Source organism: Manis javanica, chromosome 14, assembly GCF_040802235.1.
Source record: "Manis javanica isolate MJ-LG chromosome 14, MJ_LKY, whole genome shotgun sequence".
NCBI lineage: Eukaryota > Metazoa > Chordata > Mammalia > Pholidota > Manidae > Manis > Manis javanica.
The window spans coordinates 86842807-86864732 of NC_133169.1; the positions used below are offsets into that span (position 1 = coordinate 86842807).

The following is a 21926-nucleotide window of genomic DNA, read 5'->3' on the forward strand; positions in this document are numbered from 1 at the left end:
TTAAATAACAAGAGTTTTAGTTTGGGAAGATGAAGAAGTTCTGGAGATGGATCGTGGCGATAGTGGCCAAAATGTGAATGTACTTAATGCCATTGACCTGTACACTTCATAATGGTTAAAAATGGTAAATTTTGTGTTAGGCATGTTTTACCACAATAAAATAATAATGAAATCACAACCCTCCTGATTCTACTTCCTCTATCAGTTACCACCCCATTACCCTTGTTCCCCTTTGCACCAAATCTGCAATAAATTCCTTCTGCTTCATTTTCTGTTAAATCCACTTAAGTAAAACTTTAACCCCAAGCATTGCACTGGAACTGCTCCTGACAAGATCCCTGGTGGCATCCACATTGCCAACTCCAGTGATTAATCACCCTTCTCACCTTACTTGACTCCTTAGCAGCATGTGAGCCAGTCCGTCTCTCCCCAGGACCTGGTGTACCTTCCTCACTTGGCTTCAGGGCCCCATACTCACATGGTGTTCTTCCAGCCTCACCAGTCCCTTCTCACTTCTCACCCCTAGCACTGCAGCACCCAGGGCTCAGGGCCTTGCTTTGCCCTACCCACCTATCTTCGTTCCTTTGGTGATCCCATCTACACTCACGGTTTTTGATGCAACCTATATGCTGATGATTCCAAGATTTCGATCTCCAACCCATACCTAACTCTCCACTTAAAACAAGCAAGCTACCCAAACCTGTACTCCTTTTCCCCCTCCAACCCTGGCCCCAATCCTGATCCGCCTACCATCTTCCCCATCTCAACGTGAATATCAGTTTCCAATTGCTCAGGCTGAAAACCTTGGAATCATTTTTTAACTCTTCCTTTTCTCTCCTACTCCACATTTTATTCATCAGGAAATCCTACCGGCTCCATCACTAAAAAATATCCAGAATCCAACCACCTCCTTTGCCACCACCGCCCCCAACCTAGATGTCAGCAGTGGCCTCCCAACCGGTCTTGCTCCTGAGTCTATTCTCAATGTAGAAGTTGTTGTGACTCCTTTCAAATATAAGTCAGATCCTATTAATCCTCTACTTAAAACCCTCCAGTGGCTCTGCTCATCACCAAGAGAGAAAGCCAGATCTTCACAACGGCCTTCAAGGCCCTATGTGGTCTGGCACACGTCGCCTCTCTAACCTCAGCTTATTCCACTCCAGACACTATGAGCCTTTTTGGATTCCCCGAAAATGCCAGGCATACGTCTACCTTAGGTGGAATTCTCTCTGCCTGAAATTCCTGTCACCAAGATATCCATATGTCTAACTTCCTCACCTCCTTCAAGTCCCCAATCTAATGCCACTTTGTAAATTGAGTCTATCATAACCACCCTACTTAAAATTGTTACCCCCACCGTGCTCCCTTACTCCTTGTCATTTTTCTTTTCATACTGTTTAGCACTTCTAAACACTATTTAATTTACTTATTTATTATGTAATGTCATGTATTATTGGTCTCTACTACAAAGTAAATTCCACGAGGGCGGAGATTCTTGTTCAATATTTCAAGCACCTGGAAGAGGTCCTGATATATAAGAAGACATCCAATATTGATGAATGAATGAATATGCCACAGAGAATGCCTACCATATAATAGATGCCTTCCAAATATATTTTTTTCCAAATATTTTATAAATGAGCAAATGAATATACGAATGGTCTGTCTATCACTATACTGTGGGCAGAGATGTGACTTACTCATTTTTGTGAATTCAGTACTCAGGACAGCAAGGGAGATTCAATACATGTTGGTTAAATTAAAAAAAAAACACACATGAAAATGAATGAGATGAGATTCATATTTTAAGTAGCCTGTTTCCTCCATGGCCCCTCCCAGCCTGGAGTTTTCCATCTGTGGATCTTTGGGGATGGAATTCCCAATGACTAGAATGGAGTGGTCAGGTAAACATGGTGGAGGAAGGAACAGGTCACTGAAGAAGGGCTCCCCTGTGCACTTAACTAAGGCTTCCCCGTCTGGCTGCATGGCAGGGGTTTCCAGGCAGGCACACAGTGGGTCCACAAGTAACAGATGCAAACCAGGCTTCCATAAACTGCAGCTCCAATGTCAGGCTTCCAGGCCCCAAATTCTGATAACCTAGAAACTGGAAAATCAAGTTACTACAACACATCCCTTGTATCTCTCCTTTCAGGGCTCCAACATCTCAATAGGTCAGGCTGGCGCGGGCTCAGACGCCTTTGCAGCCCATCACTCATTTCTAAGGCTGGGGGAGGGAAGTGGCTCCTTAGGCTGCAGTTACAGAATAGGCTGCTCCTCCCCGCCACACCCCCCAAGTCAGGGAGGAAGCAGTGGGCCTTCCCATGCCACAGCCCTGCTTGCAACTGGAGTGCGTGTAGGCCATCACCTGTAGGAGACCAGGCGGGGGTAGGGCAGAAGGAGAGCTAGCGCCCAGGTGGACATCAGGTGGGAGGAGTCAGAACTCTGCTACTCTGTTGACTCCATGACCTTGAACCAGTGACTCCACTCTCTAGGCCCTCCTTTCCTCATACTTAAAACTGAAATCTTGAACCAGGTACCACATGATACTTGCAAAACTGAACAATTATTCTAACTTCTCTAACTGGACAGTTGGGGAGGACAGCATGGTCCGCACACACGTCCCTGCAAATTCCTCTTGATGCCTCCTCCCCAGCTTGGCTGGCATTCATTCATAACTATAAACAATCCCGGGGCCAGCTGTGTGCCAGGCATTGCATTAGGACTGAACGTACAGCTGTGAGTAGGACAGACACAGTCTCTGCTCTCAGGCACTTACAGCTCGCAGGGAGAAAGACATTCGACATCAAACAACTTTTTAATCACTGCCACGTATAAGTGCAAGAAACGATGGGAAAGTGATAGTGGCAGAGATTTTTGTTGCTCAAAAATCTGTGTGAGCAGATGGAGCATGTCTATGGGCTAGTCTGCAGTTTTAGAAAGCCTTCCTGAAGGAAGTAACATTTCAGCTGAGCTCCGAAGGACAGATAGGAATGGACTAAGTGAGAAGGAAGGACATTTCAGAGACAGGAAGGAGCACATGCAAATGCCCTGAGGTGGGAGTCATGTCAAGGCCACTGCCACCTAATGCAGAGTAAAGAGCAAGGGGGCAGAGATGCCACTGGTGAAGCTGGCACATGGGAGACCACACAGGGCCTTGGAGGCCAGTGAGAGGGATGTGGTCTTAGTATACATTAAAGTTAATGAGAGGGATCGGAGCAGAGTACGGGTGGCGGAGTGAAATGTGATTGGATGTCCATTTTTAATAGCTCACTATGTGGAGAATGAACTCTACAGGGCACAAGTGGATATAAAAAGGCCAGTAATGAAGCAACTACAGTAAAACAGGTGAAAGATGATCAGTATTTGACATGGGTGATGTCAGTGGGAAAACAAATTCAAGGGATATTTAGGAGGCAAAAGTGATAAGATCTTGTGGTGGGGGGTAAGGGGGTAGGAAAAAAGAAAGAAAGAAAGTATAACCTACTGGTTCAATCAGGGAGTACTGCTTGAGGACCAAGTATGGAAAGTAGGTGATACTATTAGTTCAGTTTGGAACACTTGAGATATGAAGTAGAGAAGATGAGTAAGAAGGGTGAATATATAAATCTGGAGCTCAAAGGTCACTGACTAAATAAAGAATTGAGGCATGAATTTGGGAGTCTTCACAGACACAGTACCTGGAGCCATGAAAACTGCACAGGGAGAACGTAGCAGAAACAGAGCCCAGGATGGAGACGTAAAGCCCTCCCACATTTAGTGACTGAGTAGAGAGGAAAGACAGAGAATATGAAGGAATAAGCAGAGAAGTAAGAGGAAAACGCAGGGCGACACAATGGCAGCCAAGAGAACGACCCATTCCAAGGAGTCAGGATCAGGTGACAGTGTCAAAGGGCGGAGAGATGAAGTAAGGTGGGGACTTGGAGTCCACAGAGAGCAGGTCTGGGGGAGTGGAAATAAGAAGAAGCCGGATGTGAGAGGTTGTGAAACAGATACAAGGGGTGTAGACTTCTGTCAAGAATTTGGCAGTGAGAGAGAAGAGAAAGATGGGTGGAATTTAAGATGGGCCAACCTGAGTACAGTGAGAAATAAATAGAAAGGGTCCAGCAGAGATGAAGACAGAGAAGGGACAGTCAGGGGAGAGAAAAGTTGCCAGTTTCAGGACCCCAAGAAGGTGGGAAGGGATGGAGTACAGAGCAGAGCGGACTCCAGACAGCAGGGGACAGCTCCTCTGCGTGTCCGAAGGGAGGCGGGGAGGGTGAGTTGGCATGAGGGTCAGTTTATCTTCACCCCTCCAAACACACAGTCAGGAAGTTAGCTCTGCTAATGTTTTCCAGAGAAAACCTCAAAAATCTACAGGCCCATGTGTTTCTGGTAAGCAACACAGATCCCAGGAAGCAAACGACCTCTGTGGGCCCCATCCTGACCCTGAGCACAAACCCCACTGCCTCCGACGCCTGGCCTCCCAGTCAGACAGAACAAGGCCACACGGTTACTGCCTCAAGCTGAGCTGGGCACAAGCGATGTGGCAGGATACTGGGGAGGTGGCCCAGGGATAAGCAGGTCAAATCTGGGAAAATGACTCAAAACAGCACCTAAGTCAAGTCCCAAAGCAGCGGTGTGCAGACAGAGGGATCAGAGGTGCATTAGGAGGGAAAACTGCCCTACTCCTTCACGCCGTAACCTTGGAAGGACGCAGAGGCTGCCGTCTGCCGAACAGACTAGGCCTTTATTTTACACACGACTGTCCAAGTGAGATGCCTCCCACGCCATTACCCAGGCACTAAACTACAGCTCCCGGAAGCCTGCAGCCGGGGCGGTTTCTCCGGTCCACTGTCTCAGCTCTGGCTCGGAGTCCAGGACCAGAATTCAAGCAGCGTGTCTTAGTTCAAAGTGTATGAACAGCAGCAGGATACAAAGATTTCAGAGGACAAGCACTTGGCAAGGCCACAGAAGCAGAAGGAGGCTGCAAATCCCAGATCAGCACCTGCCCCCTGCAGATCCCAACCAACACCCTCCAGTCCAGACCCTGCTCCCCTAATTTGCTCTCTTTTCAATCCTTTGAGGCACTCCTTCCGTGGACCACAGAGAGGATTCTCACGAACAGTGCCAGTGCTTCTAACAAAAGCTCACCCCCGAGGGAAAATCAGCAGAAAAGCGTAATTCCAGATGAAGAACTGAAGAAGGAACCTATTTAGAATGCTGCCTCCTAGGTCCCTTTTGGCCAGAGCCCCCAAAGCATGGGGGACGACAGAAGGAGAAGAAAAGGCAGGGAACCACGGGGCGGTGGTAACTGGCACTTCACAGACTGCCTATAATAAGCAAATGACATAATAGAAATAAACACAGCTTTGGGGAGAGGCGCTGTGAGCACTGGCTTAGCAGGCTCAGGGGCTCCAGGGAGTTATGCTGGGCTAGAAACCCGATTATTTCTAGGGCACCAAGCAGCTTCAACCTGGATCGGGAGCCTCAGGAAGCAGAGGCCAGAGGGCCAATCAGAGGCTGAGAAACATGGGACAGCTCCAGCCAGGGGGGTTGGTCACTGACCCACTCCCAGAGCTGGGTAGGGAAAAAAAACACGGGACTCTTCAAAGAACCCTGTCCAGTCATGTCTTGAGTCTCGACATTGGCCAGGAGGGAATGCCTGGATAATCAGTAGGAACAAGTAATCCCCTTATCACTTCTCTTTGTTTTCAGATCGGCTCTGCCTAGAGAGCGTGGGTGCAAATTAGCTCCGCCCGTGGCCAGCTTGGAACTCACCGACTTGTTTTGGGCCTCAGTTTCCTAGATGTAACATTGGGAAGGGGAGGGCTACCTTCCCAGGTGGTCGTGAGAATCAAATGAAATAATGCCTGTAAAAGTACAGGCTCAATAAGCACCTGCAGCAAAGGACAAGGCAGGGATGGCTGAGCAGCCTCCTGCTCAGAGTGGACGATCCACTCTTGACCATCACTAGGAGACCAAGGCAGCAAGAATTGGTGCTAAGACAGGAGCTCTGAATTTGCAGTTGAACCTGAAGATCTTTCAAAATGTAAAAGAAAACAAGAACAGAATTCATCCTGAAGAGAAGCTTCACAAAGAGTGTATCGGTGGTCCTGTCACTTGGAGGGTTTATGTTAGGGAGTTTACAGGACAGGGACTGGAGACCCTGCCCCTCACCTACTAACACCCAGAGCCCAATACAGTCAAAGCCAGGGTAATACACTCTATCCGTTAACCAAAATACATCTCGCCTTCCACCTTTAGGAGGAAGCAGGAAATGGTAACAAAATTATCACCAGAGATTTTTTTCTTTAATCTCCAGGCAGGATGTGTCCCAAGATTAGGACATATATGTTCAAGCCAAACTTCTGCTTCCAGAGGTTCTGTGCAGTGGCAAAGGGTGACCACGTGACAAGACACTCAAGGACAGACGGAATTCTCCAGTGACCAAGGAAGCAAAATGCCCCCATGCATTTCAGCAAGACCTTCTCTCGCAAAGGTCGAGATAAATAGCTTTTCATAGAAAAAAGAGTTTGTGTACGTGGCTCACCTGGCTCCAACAAAGGAGTTAGCTGATTTCATCACATCTACTGTTCCATCAATTGTAAGGCACAGTCAAATCTCAAAGATGTTCATGTACGGAGGAGGAGGAAGTGCATTAGGATATGTCTGCCTGAGGAAATATTCTATGCCGTGTCTCCAGCTCCTACTCTGCGGCCTTGCCCTGTTAGTCCTTGACAGAAGGACTGTGCAGAGGTCACGCACAAGGCACTCTCCAAGCAATGATCTTGAAGAGTGAGCGGACTGGCTGGTAGCTCTAACAGCACACTCTGATACAGCACTTTGCAATTCCAGACATTATTCCCTGAGCCTCTCAATACCCCTGTTAGGTAAGAAGAGCAAATATCACTAACCCTATTTTTCAGTTAAAGAAACAGGCTCACAAAGGTCAGCTGCCCCAAGGTCACAGAGCCAGCAAGTGGCAAACTGGAGCTTAAAGCGACATCTCGCCCCTAGGACTGTGCTCTCTGTTTTAGGAGATGAAGCCTGAGCTCCGGACCATTCCAGCATGTCCACTGAAGAAGTCCACGAATAATGCCTGATCGCTGTATTTTAAAATTCTGGTTCTACTCAACAATGTTTTCCTAAGAACGATCCTCAAAGGGATATGGAATACTGGAAGAGTGCCTTGCCTGTCCTCTGGAAGTCACTGCCTATGACCTAAGACAAAGCAGTCCCAACCCCTCAGTTTCATCCCATACAGGGAGCTTAGGATTCCCTGCAGTATTGCCTCCACACCCAGAACAGGACCGAGGCCTCCTATCTTGTTAATTCCTTCTTCAGTCCAGGCCAAAGGGACCCAGGATTCCTGTTCGCACACACCTACCTAGAGAACAAGGAGAATGGAAACTTCATTTGCCCAGGTGGCTGGGAGAGCCCCAAAGATCAAAGGCAGAGCCAAAAAAGGTTTCCCCGTCTGGGAGAACAACCACATCCCACAAGCCCACAGACCTCATTTTAGGAAATATCTGGGCTCTTCCCCAAGTAAGACTAGGCTTCCTAGCTGCACGCATAAAACAAAAAGCTGCCTCCTCAGCGCCCAGCTCTTCCTAGAGTTGGCCCTGCGGGGGTCCTCGGCCCAACAGCATCAGCCACCCACCAGCATCTGCATGCACTGGTCTTGCTCTCCCACCTCTCCAGTCTGGCCCTCTCCCTTAGGCTCCAGCCCAATGCCAGGGGAGCCCCAGCCTTCTCTTACCACTTCTCCAACTCATGCTTTACATGGTGCCAAACTCAACCACCTCCCATCCCAGTCCAGGTCAAACATTTACCGAGTTAGGTACCGAGCCATATGCAGGTCCCAAGATATGTTTCGAACTTCTCTTCCATGAGCCTGTTGAAGCTTTTATCTCCACCAGGAATGACCTTCCCCTACTACCTACCAAGTGCCAAAGTCCAGCTTGGCCCATCTTTGCAAGTCTGTCTGTAATTCCACCGTCTCCTTGAGTCTTTCCTGATCTCTCTGACTAGATATGTACTTGTCTTCCCTTTCTCCTTCTTTCAGGGCTACCTTCCCCTGCAGTACAGAACTTGGCACCCTTAACAATGATCTGATGGTCTGCCATTCCCTCATTCCAGCTTTACAAGCTCCGTGGTGGTATATTCATGTCATACTCATTTTTACATTTCCTGCAAAGAGTTCTGCACAAAGGAAGCACCCAATAAATACTGATCTCCTACTGTCTTTTGTATTTTTCTTCTTGAGCCTCCTGGCAATAAGATGGAGCCTGGCACAAAGGGCCTGGGTTCCCAATCTGGTTCTCCCATGTATTTATAGCTTCATGATCTTGGGCAAATTATTTAACCTCTCCGTGCCTGAGTTTCCCCTTTCTAAGAAAGAAGATGATAACAGTATTTATTTCATATGGTTATTATGAGAACTAAATGAGTTAACACTTACAAACTACAGTGCCGAGTACATAATAACTATCACATAAGTACTTGTTAAGTAAATAAAATCATTGCCGAACTCATCATTTTCCTCCTTAAAATTACTTTTCCTCCCAGACATCTCCATTTTTGCCAATGGCACTACTACTTTTCCCAGCTTTCCAAGATGAAACCTTGACCTCTTTGCTTCGTGCTTGCTGCCCAGCCCATCATCAAGTCTCACAGACTCTGGAAAGAACCAGTGTTGTTCATCTGCCTTTCTCCCAGTTTCCAGGGCTCCAAGGACTTTATAGCTCCCTCCTTGATCTCTGGAACATGTATCTCTCCCCAAGTCCAGTCCACTCTGAATTGTGTATACAAAGTATTTGCAAACATGCCTCTTGTCATATCATATCTCTGCACCAATACCTACAATGGTGCCGTATCACCTCCAGAACCAAGTCCAAATTCCTCTGCCTGTCTCTGGGACCCTCTTTAATCTGGGCCTGCCCTACTTTCCTAATCTTATCTCCCCTGTATCTCTCCCCCAGCCTCAGTAATCTCTTCATGGTTCTGTAAAGACATCTCGCTTGTCCCTACCTCTGCTCATATTGTTCTTTCGGCCAAGAAGCCCTTCCGTTATCCTCCTAAATCCCAAAACCTTTTCATTCTTTAAGACTAACCTCCAGGCCTAATTCTGTCTTGAAAAATTTCAGCCCTAACTGGTCTTTCCCTCTCTAAATTTCATAGTCCCTTTTCCCTTTCTTCAATTATTCTATACCTTATTTGCTATTGATTCACATATTAATCTGATATGCCCAAGTAGACTATAAACCTCTAAGCAAGATACTAGACGTCACCCAGCATCCTTCAAAGAGAAGAACAATAAAGGAGCTAAAAAGTATATCTATTATCCAGTATTTGATGATGAACTTGCCTGGGAGGCCGGGAGTGGTTGAGAATGGGACCCCATACCCTTCTAGCTGATCCTATATGCTGTGTTCACAGATGGTGTGGCAACCCTACCTGGGGGATTTGCTGTAGCCAAAAGCCTGCTCCCTCTGTTAACAAACGCCAACAATCACTGTAATCCCGGCTGCCATATGGTTCACCTATCCCTGTAGCAGTATCAGTTTCTCAGGGATATGGAGAAAGCAAGCAGGCCAACTCTCCGGTCTACGGAATGGAGGGAGGTCACCTTGACTAGCCCCACCCAATCCAGGAAGGTGCTTCTCCAAGGAGAAACTGAAGGTCAAGCAGATGTAGAACTCACATCCCCTGAGGCACCTGTCAACAGAACCTACCCCTTCCCTGGAGTTCAGGGACCTTTCCTCAAGGCTCTTGACACTTCACTGGAAGTCCGGGCAAGGGTACTGGGCAAGGGTGGAGAGGAGAAGCTACACTGCCCTCACTGGGTGGAGAAAGCTGCCTAAAGTTATAGTCTAATGTCTGTTTTCATAGCACAGGGTCCTGAGGGCCATTAGCAGTAAAACAATTTTATCACTGAGACAGCCGTCCTAATTTAGGAGGGAAACGCCCCATTTTTTGATCAGCTATTCATCATTTTCCCCATTCTCCCTCCTTCGTGGATCTCAAAGGCAGGAGGAGGTCAGGGCGCACCATCTTCCTAAATTGCCTTAACCCCTCCCACCCAATTATCACAATCACAGACTCGAGGAGGCTGCTGGGGTTTGACACTCAAAATGGAATACTGGGCAAGTCCAGCCTCCAAAAAGAAATGCAACATTCCACACGGCCAGATCGTCCCTCAGCCCTGGATTTTACTAACATTTTCGGAGAACGACTATAAATCCATACAAGCTCTATTTTGACACCATGTCACTTACCTAATTGGCTTGAAGCACTTCTCCCCAGTTCTCACAACTGAAGAAGAAACCACCATTTGTCAGCTCAGAACAAAGCCCAGGGTGTAAGTCTGCCTGCACAAGGTCATGCGGAAAGCAGTGGGCTGAGACTGGACAGGGAGGCTGATTTCCAGGAAGGATTCTCATCATTTAAAAACAAAACAACAACAAAAAACCTGACAAAGCTGAACAGTCTCCTCTTTCTTACGTAAGGACACAGCCCAGACTCTCCCCTGGCTGCCAAAAGGGAGCTCCCGTCACTTCTGACTGTCTGGTTCAGATCCCAGCTCTGCTACTGCCTTGCCACCAGTCACCCTGCCTATGCCCTAAAGCCGCGATACCCATCACTCCTCTGGGCAACGCAGAAAGCTCTGACTACCAAGATAAATCACTAGTGATCAATAAGCTTTCTCTTCACTTGCGCTGATTTTGAACCAGCTCTCCTGGCTGTGATCCTTGGGCCTGGCACATGTAGGCATCCTAGAGTCACACAGGAGAAGAAAGCATTTCTTCACTCATTTTTCCCCTCAACTAATATTTATTGAGCTCCTATTACATGCCAAGTACCATGAAGGTGATAGGGATAGAGTGGTACACAAAACAGCCAAATTAGTCTGTCCCTGCGTTAGCTTTCCATAGAGGCTTAAAAAATAGACTCCAGGCCACACATCAGAGATTTGGTTTTTATTGTTAAAAACAGCAGCAACAATGATAGTAAAGAGTCCAATGTAGCACTTTGTCACTAAATCAAACCCCCATTTTCATCTAAAGAGATTGCCTCGATTTACTACTTTCAAATCTCTACCAACATGTCATAGACCGAGATTGATCTCCTTCCATGAACCAGATGCTTATTCCCAACTGCTAGTTCCAATCCTAAAAGTAAAATCCATTCTCCTTTCAAGTCACTGAGCAGTTGGTTAGCCATCTAACTTACATAAGGCACAAAAAACATCAGGAAGATAGATCCTTCTAGAATCTAGAATCTAGAAGCTCACAGTCTAGAGGACCATACATGCATGCCCTGCTTCCCCATCTGACTATGCTAAATGGCAGAACAGACCATTATGATTACACAATAGCTATGAACTGTCACAGAAACATAGAGGATGCCACAATTCATTCAGACTGAGGGGATCAGGAAAAGCTTTGAAGAGAAGTGGGATCTGAGCTGAAAGATGAGGAGGCTAGAAACTGACAGAGAAGGCAAGGAAAAGCATAAACAAGCCTAGGGAACAGAATGTGCAAAGGCACAAAGGAAGAAAAATGTAAAATGGGTTCAAAAATTTCAGAGCAGTACATTTTGGCTATAGCAAAGAGTAAGTGTGGAAGATTGGGCTCAGGGCTTAAAGGTAGGTGGGGGTCCAAGAGCGGAAGGCCTTGCATGCCACTGAAGGAGTTCTCACTTTATACATTTACCTAAGGGCAATAAAGAGCTACTGAAGATTTCTGGGTTGGGCTGAGAGAATCACTTTGTTTTAGAAAGCTGACTCCAGCAGATGATTTTGAGTTTTCTAACGGCTTGGAAGACTAGATTGATGTTATTATCTAAGACGGGGGTTTCTTGTGGAGAATAAGATATGGTAAGGAAAAGATAATGAGCTCAATTTGAGACATTTAGAATTGTATCCTCTGTTAAGACCTAAGGAAGATCAAAGGCAATGCCTCAAAGAGTCTTTGAGACAGACAGACGGTCCTCCAAGGATCTTAAGGACATGCCTCCTAGGTCCTTTCCGTTAAAGAATAGGGATTCCAGTAATCCGAAAGATGCGGCCCCACAGCAGCTGCACAGGGTGCTCAAGGTAGAGAAGAGCTTAACTCGATAAAACTTGAGAGTGTGGCTTTTGTCTACTGTAGTGAACCCTGATAAGATTCATAGGCAAACCACAAAGTTATAAAAAGGAGTCTACTAGCAGGAACACTGCCAGCTTGGACTAAAAGGGCCCAAATAGCACAAAATGAAAAGAAGCCTTTGGACTCTGAAACCTCTACTGGTAGGAAGTGGGCTGTCTATACTGAAAAGAGTTTTTATTTTCAATATATTATGGTCTTAAAAAGCCCTTTCTGGCTGGGGAGAGACTACCCCTTGGGGCAAGCCAGTTCTTGGAGATACCAAGAGAGTCCGCCAGGAACATACCTTTGATATGCAAACTAACCAATCCAGAGCCCCGCCTCCTCTCTCTGCCCCTTAATCATCCCAAGAGCCACCCCTATAGCTTAGAGCTCACCAAAATCATTCAAACTAGCCAGTCCTGAACTGTTTAGCCTGCCTTGCCTTGACCTCCCCCAAGGAAGCCCCAATAAAGTCTCCAGCCTAATGCTTTTCTCTCTTTTCTGTCTTTTGCTACCTGGCCAAAGCCTTCCCCTGTGACTGTGTGGCATGTGGTGACCCCCTTTCTACTGCCTGTGAGTATAGTAAAAACTTTGTTTTGGGGGGCCTTTCCTGTGTCTCCTTTTGTGACTGGGCCTGACTGACCCATCACTTACAAGAACACAGAATACTGAGGAACTACTTGGCTGTAGACACAGGCTACATTTTATGGAAAAGGGAGGTTATTTTTCTGGAGGCAAAACCAGGAGCCCATAGGGCAAGACCAAGAACAGTGGAGAAGCATTCCCAGGCGGTAGGACTGAGCCGACTCCTGTGCCAGGATGGATTTCAGAACGGCCAGGGCTCCCCTTTCTAAACGGGAACGTCTCCCTCAGACACAAGACTAAGGGCACACGACAGTTGAATGTGATGTGTGAGTCTAGATCGGATCCTGCACTGGGAACAGGCCATTCGTAAGACAATTGGCAAAATCTGAATAACATCTATGGATGAGTTAGTTTTATTGCGTCAATACTATTATACAACAGTAGAATACGATTATACTATTGTATACTTTGGGGAAGCTGGGCAAAGGACAGTCTTTGTACTGTTTTTGCAACTTTCTTATAGGTCTAATATTTCAAAATTTAAATTAAAAAATAAATTCATTCTAGAATGTTTAAGCATTACCAATTTTTTAAAAGGGGGGCATCTATGGCAGTTATCCTAAGTCTATTCCAGCATTGTGTGGTGGGGGAAGGGGACAGATAACCTGTCTCTTTAGTTTACTTCTTCACGTCAAGAGGAACAACGCTTGAGTTCTTATACCCATGGAACCGTATCAGAGAGGTCCCATCTGCACCCAGACCTGAGCCTAGTGTCATACGGATGAGACTTTTTTGAGGGAGGAGGATCTTGGGTGAGGATGAGAGTATTTTTTGTATCTGAGGACTGTAAATAATTTGTAACGAGAGGGAATACTGTCATGGTTTCAAAATGTGTCCACAAATTGTTTGACAATCCTTCCACCAACAGGTAGAGTCTAATTCTGCTGCCCTTGAACCTAGCTAGGGCTTAGTAGCACTCTCCTAACGAACAGAATGTGATAGAACTGATGCTAGTGACTTCTGGGGCCACATCATAAAAGACAGTATAGCTCTTTGTTCAGCCCTCTCTTGGGCAGCTCCCAGGCGGGGTCCCTGGCCCTCAATCCCAGCTAAACTGCCGGGTTAGAACCAGCCAGCAAGAACTGCTAGACATGCCAGGAGAGAACTTTGAAGCAACCTGGTCAGCTACTGTCTGACTACTCAGCCACCACCTGACAAAAAATTGGATGCCAAACCTCCTAGCTGAGCCCAGTCAACCCCCAGGACTATGAGAAATAATAACAAAGAATTGTTGCTGTTTGAAGCACTACTGTTTTGGGGTGATCTGTTGTGTAGAATAAGTAACTGAAACAGACAGTTGGAAACTAGTACTCAGAAAAATTAAGGGGCTTTTCCCAAGTTCACATAGCTAGTAAGAAAGGGAGTCAGGATTCTAATAAATATCAGTCTGAATCCAAAGCCATTGTCCTTTCGCTAACAGTAGACATGTCAAGACCAGTAATTGCAGGCAGGCTGCACTGAATATTTCTACAAGCAGGCAGTGTTCTAAGCACGTTATAGGGACTAACTCACTGAATTCTTATGACAGAGCCAGCATTCACCCTTCAGTCAGCTCCAGAGCATGCAGTCTGAACGCTATGCTGCTGGTTGAAACTTCAAAACAGATTACATAAATTGAGAAAAGAACCAGGAACAGCCCCTTAGGAATTGTACCCTTTACAAGGTGGTCAAAAGGAGAAGGGCCAGTGACGGACCTGAGAGGGAGGGGGAGGGGAAAGAACCAAATACTCCCCTCCAATGTTACTAGAGGAACCCATGGCGGGTCCCACAAGCCAACTTCCATCTTTAAGGGTGACCAGTCAGCCATGGGCCAGCCATGACCCACTCCCCCAGACTCTCAGTTGTCGGGACCAGCTCTTTCAAAGAAAGTCATCTTGGACCCACAGGATGGAGAGTAATGTCCACTGGGTTACCCTATGACACGTGGCAAGAGAGGCATTATTGCCCTTTTCTACTCTTCCTCTTACTATGACAACCATCACCCCTGCTCTGGGATCGTTAGGCTGTTATTTAACTCCAGAGGTGAGCTGTACTTACTTTTAAAAAATACAGCCCAGTGAGGACCATCAAACCCACCAGGACCCTTTATCAACATGATGTTTAGACATGGCTCCCTAGGATGCACTGAAGTTTCTGCTGCTCCCTTCACAGAATGAATCTAAAACCAATGCCTTTACCTCTTACTTCTGTACAACAAACTCTGGGCCTAAGGCAGGCCATTCGCCAGAGGCCCTGACACTGTGACAGCACACAGCAGAAGCCAGGAGCCCACTGTGTGTGGACAAAGGTGGAAGCGGGGTAGAACTAGCGGAGGTGAAAACAGCATTTCCAAGGGAACCAGTCTCAGCTCCCATTTGTCCTCTCAGCTAGCTGGGTGCCTACCACGCACAGTAGAAACCTACTCAGATAATTTACATAATAAGAAACAAAGACAGCAAGCTCCCTCCCAATCTGGGGGCCACCCGTGTGCCTCCCTTCAGCCTACGAGGTAATTCTTTCCCAGGAGCAGTTTCTTTCTCTCAGAGGCGATGATGTCTTGCTCTGCCCAGAGATTGATACAATCTGGCTCCACATCCTCGGATATTCTCAGTTTCAGCCTGAAACACCTGGGCCAAGCCCCGGAGGCACCATCGAAAGGGCTTACTGTCAGCACTCGGCCAAGACAATTCAATGTACATGTTACTAAGAGGCCACTGCATGTTATTGGCCTTTTTGGAGAAAGTTTCCTTTTTGAAAATGAATGTATGGGCGTATGGGAAAGGTCTTCTTGGAAAAACCCCACATTTTTTCCCAAAAGAATGGAACCTGAGAGAGATTTAGCCTGATTTGTTGGATGTGGTTCCACCTTCCTAGGGACCTATCCCAGGCCTTGTTCCTTCCTTCCCAGTAGGCCCATCAGACCTGAGGTCCAAAGAAGAGTTGGAAACTTGGTGGTAGAAATTTCTGGAAACTTCTCTGGTTCTTGGGAATGGGAGCTGAGGAACGGCTGTTACATTTATGACAAATCAAGTATGACAGCAGGCCTTGGTAAGAAGGCAGGGAGCACGGTGGGATGAGGTGGGAGGTGTGGAGGCCCAGGTAAGAGGGTCTCAGAAGTAAAGCCCGTATGAACAGACCATGAAAAGGAAACCGACTACAAGTAAGCGATCAGACAGGCTGCCTTTGGGAGCCCCAGTGTCCTTCCCAAGAAGCTCCTCACTCGTGGGCCTTGGCTTCATTCTGTGACAACTGGATCATGCCATGGTCTAAGACTCCTATCTTCCTTTTTAAAAAATTCTTCTTTTTTGTCATTTTTTTCCCTGAAATCCAAGTAGCAAATGACATTGCTGGGAAAGTCGCACTGGGTGCAGCTGCGCTGTTTTTCTCATTCAGAGACAAGAATTCAGACATGACAGATCACCTACTTCATCTACCTGTTCCATCCTGATGGGTACATACATTCTCCTCTCTAAAGCCATACAAAGTCACTCCGGAGGAGAGTCATCAGTTGGGCAGTGCCTGTGAAATTCATTAGGGCCTAAGCATCTGTGGGGAGGTACTGTCCTGAGATACACTAACGGTCAGGACCACCAGCAGAAGGGACGTGAGTCGAGGAAGCTGAGTGCCACAGCCTCCTGCAAGGTGATGACCAGTGGTCCCTAGGAGCTCTGAGCTAGAAGAGGGCTCCCTCCAGAGAGTCTCCCCAACCCCCACCCAATACTTCAGCCCATCAGACATGGAAGAAAGAGCACTTCAAGGAAATGGTGCAAGAATGAACTTGCCAAAAGACAGACATGAAGAAAATTCGTTTCTCACTCCCCACCCTTGTGGCAAAAACACGATGATCTGAGAACCAGTGGTGCCCTCCAGAGGCCCCCAAGCTGCGTACTAAGCTAAAAGCTATGGCCCCTCCTAATTGTGAGCTTGGCTTACTACAGAAGATGTCTGGTCAGACCTGTTACCTCTTAAGGTATTCGGCTTGAAGCATGCGCATCCAGAGTAACAGAGGTCAGTGGGATGATCTGGTGAGAAACCAGGACGGGGAATAGCCAGAGAGCTCATGCGGCAAGTGAAACTGGAGAGTTTTGCAGAATGCCAACTAACCAAAAGACAGAAAGGGAACACAAGGCGCAATATTGACATGCGTGAGGAAAACCACCTAGACGTAATTCCAAAACTTGAGAAAAGAGAATTACTTGCAAGAAAACGAAGATACTACGGACTATCCAGAAAAAAAAAAAAACCCAAAAAACTGAATAGACACATAACTGTAAAGCAAAATTCAGTCCTTTATTAAGGTGTCTGAAGGTGCTTCCCAAGGTTGTCTAGTCCTTTAGCCTGTGCTGTCATTTGAGGAACCTTGAAATTTGTTTTGGACAAAAGCGGTCAGTAGAGAAGGCACAAGGGCTCACTCATTCCCTTTTTATTTGACAATAGCCATTAATCAAATATTTACTTAAATACATTTTAAGTTACTGCCCCCAACAACCTTACAATCAGGTGAAGGAGACAGGTATTGACCTATCAAAAGATAATTAACCATGCGTGGCATAAATGATAAGCATCATATAAGTGATACAGACCATAAATACTGAAACTCCAAGAATAAGAAAACAGTGAGGCATACTTCTTGACGTCAGGAATGTAAGACCAGCACAGCATCCTCGGGGCAGTAACACCCAGCAAATAATTAGGGCAAGAACCCAAAGCAGGAAGTCTTTATCCTACAAACATTTAAGGTTCATACTTTCATCAGGTTCCATACATTAATTAACTAATTAAAATTAAAATTAAACCCCACAAACTCCCAAAATGCCACCTGTAATATGCCCACACTCTTATTTCTTTGACTCTGAGTGGCCACCAGATCCATCTCAACCCAGTACAGAAACGAGGAAAGAAGTATGAATGATGCATCATGAACCCATCCCCTGCTCTGGAAACCCCTAGATCAAAGCAGGATGGATCAAAGACCTGCTTTCTTGGAGAAAAAGAAGCTTCCAGCTATTTTCCAGAGACTTTCCACAATGTCTCCCAATAACAATACAGTGTAAGATAAGACCTGCTGAAGTCAAAGAGCAAGCCAGGCAGGATCCAGAACATGGGGCCTTGGTTGGCCCCACAGACATGGTGATATTTCAAAAGGGACACTTTGGAATATTGGTCTTAGTCATCCCATTTATGATAGAGAAGAACAGTATCTATCTGTGGGTTTCCCAAAAAAATTGACCAACACAGACCCATGGATACAACAGATGTGTAGCCTACTTGTGACCTGCACAGGACAAGCATTCCTACCCTGGACTCATGTGGGCTTCTCTACAATTAGGTCACCTACAGAGCCCATTCTCTCCTCACCCCCATGTCCCCAGACCAGCCCAGTGAATCTCAAGTTGAGATAAATAGGAACATCTGGGTGCAAAACATAGTTGTTAGTGAAAATTTCCCCCCTTGCCTGTCGTTTTTAGCCTACTTCTAGAATTTAAAATTTTCACTTACTAGTCTTTTGAAATGCTCACATTGGTCTAAGTGAGTTTGTTAATAATTAACATATATTGAGCAAGTGCTTTATTAATCATTTTACATGCATTATCTCATTTAATACTCATAGCAGTCCTGTTAGGTGCTATCACTACCCCCATTTTATAAGAAACCATGACAAAGAGATAACTTGCCCAATATCACCCAGCTGGAAAGTACAGAAGATGGTTGCCAGACACAGGTCCATCTGGCTTTACAGCCCAAATTCTTAGTCATTACACTGTATTAAGTAGACTTTTTTTTTAAAGGAAGGTACCTATGAAAAACTTTCAGCTTACATCACACTTAATAGTGAAAATCTGAGTGCTTTCCCCCCACGAATAGAGCAAAGTTGTTCATTGCTCTTACTCAACATTGTATTTGTTAGTTGCAGCCAGTGCAACAGGGCAAGACAAATAATTAAAAGCAAACAGATTAGAAAGGAAAAAGTAAAACTCTCTTTTTTCATTGATGACACCATTATGTACATAGAAAAAAAAAAAGAAATCTACCCCCCCAAATTATTAGAATAAGTGAGGTTAAGGTCACGTGATACCATTTAAAAAATTGTCTTTTTATATACTAGCAATGAGTAACTGGGAAACAAGATTAGACAAAAATACCATTTATAACAGCATCCAGAAAACATGAAATACGTATGGAATTTAACAAACTCAGTGTAAGACCCATTCACTGATAACTGCAAACCGTTACTGAGTCACTAAGCCTTCATATACTACTTCCATAATTACAAATAGACTCTTTAGCCCAGCATTCAAGAGAGGTGAAAATATCACCCTCATCTACCTCTCCAGACTCCTGCCCATTTCTCCGATTCATTCTGGTTATTTTATACACCACAAACATGCCATTCTGCTACCGAAAATGCTGCTCTCTCTGCATGGGATAGACTTAACCAATCGATTCGTGTCTATCCCTAAACCACCCCCACCTCATCTATCTCTGACTTTTAGAGGCCCATGCCGAACTACTTTTCCAAGAAACTGTCTTTAATCCTTTATGCAGACATGATCTTTCCTTTAGGACGCTTCCTCTCCTCCCCAAAGCACTATGTTAATGTATCTTGTGGCATTTATCATATTCTGCATTGAATTACTGTTATATCTTTGTACTCCTAGATGGAAGCTCCTTGATGACAGGAACCATGTCTGAGGCAACACCCTGAGGTACCTGGTTCTTTACACAGAGCCCATGTTCAAACATCTGTCGAAGCAAACATTCGAAAGATAGGATTGAAAGAAAGCTCTTTTAGTAATATGGGTTCTGGGATACCAAACCGTACGACGGTCACAATCGGATTATTGCCGTCCAGACATTCCCATGGGCCGGACCAGGTATTTAGCTATGTGGTGCCCTTCCTCTCATTCAGCCCTGAGGAATGCTAGCTCAGCTGGGCTTCTGTTAGTTGGACCAGTATCAAGATCAAGACCAAGAAAACAGTCCAGTCTAAAGGACAAAGACAGATCCTCAGTGTGTATAAGCAGATGAGGGAGGGAAGACGGAGGGGGAAGCCAGAGTCCACCAGCTCAGGGCAGAAAAGCTGTGAAGGAAAAAGAGAACCATTAAGGATTCTGTTTCTGAAGAGAGAATAAAGAGTAACCTGAACATCACATCTTGGGGGGCTCTGTTGCTAGTAGAAGATGGAAAGCGTCCAGGATACCTGGACCTCTGCCACTCTGGACACATCTGCAAGGGTAAAGGGAACGCTAGCCATCTTCAGCCCCACCCAGGGAGGCAGGCAGCACAATCAGGTCCTGAGCAGAGGTGGAGAGAAGAGCTAAGAGGCTCTGTCCCAGAGGAGGTCCCAGGAGAGGCCATTTGGGTCTCACTGTGTGGACCAAGTGGGAGGGAGTGCTACTGTGGAGCAGAGCTCCTGTGCCACCTTTGCCAGCCACAACTCGCCAAAGAAAGCTTCTTAACAGACTCTCGGTTCAAAATTACAAAAACCATTACAGCTGATTAGCAGCAAAAACTCTCAGTCAGTGCGGATCTCTGTCTTTTGACCCCAGATCGGCAAAAGCTTCCAAGCTGTCTACCTGGGACAGTCTGTCCTCTTTCATGTCATCCTGTAGGTTTGCTTTAGTACCTACAGCCTTCCATGGAGCTCTAGTGCACCAAGAGCATTAGGGGTCTCATTTCACACGATGGTCATTTTTTTCGAACTTGTCATAATTTAGCACTTCATCTATTTCCCCCAGTTTTTGAAACTGTCCCCTGTATCGTCTCTTGAAATTCATAAATTGGATTTATTTCTATGAACAAATTCTGATAAATAAGTGGGAAGGGAGGGTTAATTCACTAGAAACAAGAAAGACAAAAATCCCCATTTCACAAACGTCATCCAAAACTCAAAAGTCTAGGGGGAAATTTCTTTTACCTTTGGTGCAAATTATACTAACAGACTCCGGATCTTGAAAAGAAAAACTCCAGAACGAGTTGTTGAAGACTGTGGAGGGGAAACATCACTGATACTGACACCATCATCCTTTTTCCGCCTCAGCGTTGAAAACTGCCAAGTGCCATGAAGCCAACAGGATTTAGAGGGTGAAGACTTGTCACTCTTTAGATTTGCAGAGTTCCTTTTTTACCACTTATTCAAATGGCAACTTTCTGACCCTCTGAAATTTTAACACTATGTTCAAATCAGTTACCTTAAATGTACTTCAAAATAATATTCCAGTGGCTCATTCCCCTTGGAATCGTACCAGCTGTACATGAATATGGTCAAAACCAAACTCTTATCAGCAACTGGAGTCTTTGGCTTCTAAATGGAAATCAAAGCAATCCTGTCCTGTGGGGTTTTCTCTTTCCATCTGTGGAATCACGTGATTCCCCACATGGATGCTATTGTGAGCTTACCAAGAGTGGGGAACAGTAGGGACTGCTGCATGTGCAGAACTGCAGCCCTATGGCTCAGGGACAGACCCCTGGACCTCTCCTTTGAGCATTCCAGTTAAGACTCTCACAAAATTCATTGTCATACAAATCGTCTTAATGGCAAAGTATCTGAAAACTAAGTTGATATTTTTATTTCTGATCCTAGAGTATTATTTGGGAGGTAGGGTACTGGTTAAGATCTTAGGTTAGGTTAACAAAATAAATATGTATTCAATGGGAAGAATTTACCATAAAATTGGCTTAGTGGCAAAATTTACATTCTCCATCTGTTAAGAGAAAAATATAAGACTACTTTGAAAAACATTTTGCTTTTAGAGAAATACACATTTCAGGAATATATTATTTTGCAATTGCCTCAGAGCTGGGTGGCTGAGGACAGGGTTGAGAGGAAGTCTTTTCACCCTGTCTTCTTATGAACCTCCTGGATTTTGAGCCATATAAATGTGTTACAAATTCAAAAATACAAATACAACTTAATAAAAAGAAAAGCTAAGAATGTATTTGCCATTGGGAAATAAAATTAAAATGTCCTAGATAATAAAGGATGTTAATGGAGGTTTGGGACCAAGAGGAAGTTAGTCGCCTCGTTAGTTAATATACCATATGCTCTCTAGCTCCCAAAACATCTGTTCATCCAAACTGAGTGTGTTGTTTTATTTTTGTTTAAACATGGGGGAAGGAGAGTGGTAATCTACTCGCAGAAAAAGGAGAAAAAGGTGGGGGTGGGGGGTCTTTTCCATCAAGACCTTTATTCTT

At 45.5% G+C, this 21926-nt stretch overlaps 1 protein-coding gene and 1 long non-coding RNA gene across 6 annotated transcripts in view; one reads left to right on the top strand and one right to left on the bottom strand.

Annotated features, from left to right (window-relative positions):
- NRG2 (neuregulin 2) overlaps positions 1-21926 on the bottom strand; it is a 169331-nt gene that overhangs the window by 142824 nt on the left and 4581 nt on the right. The gene's annotated exons all lie outside the window — the stretch shown is intronic.
- Positions 11408-20873, top strand: LOC140846198 (uncharacterized). Its single transcript, XR_012125134.1, has 4 exons — positions 11408-11593; positions 11699-11857; positions 12633-12680; positions 19391-20873. It is a non-coding gene; the product is annotated as an uncharacterized lncRNA (long non-coding RNA).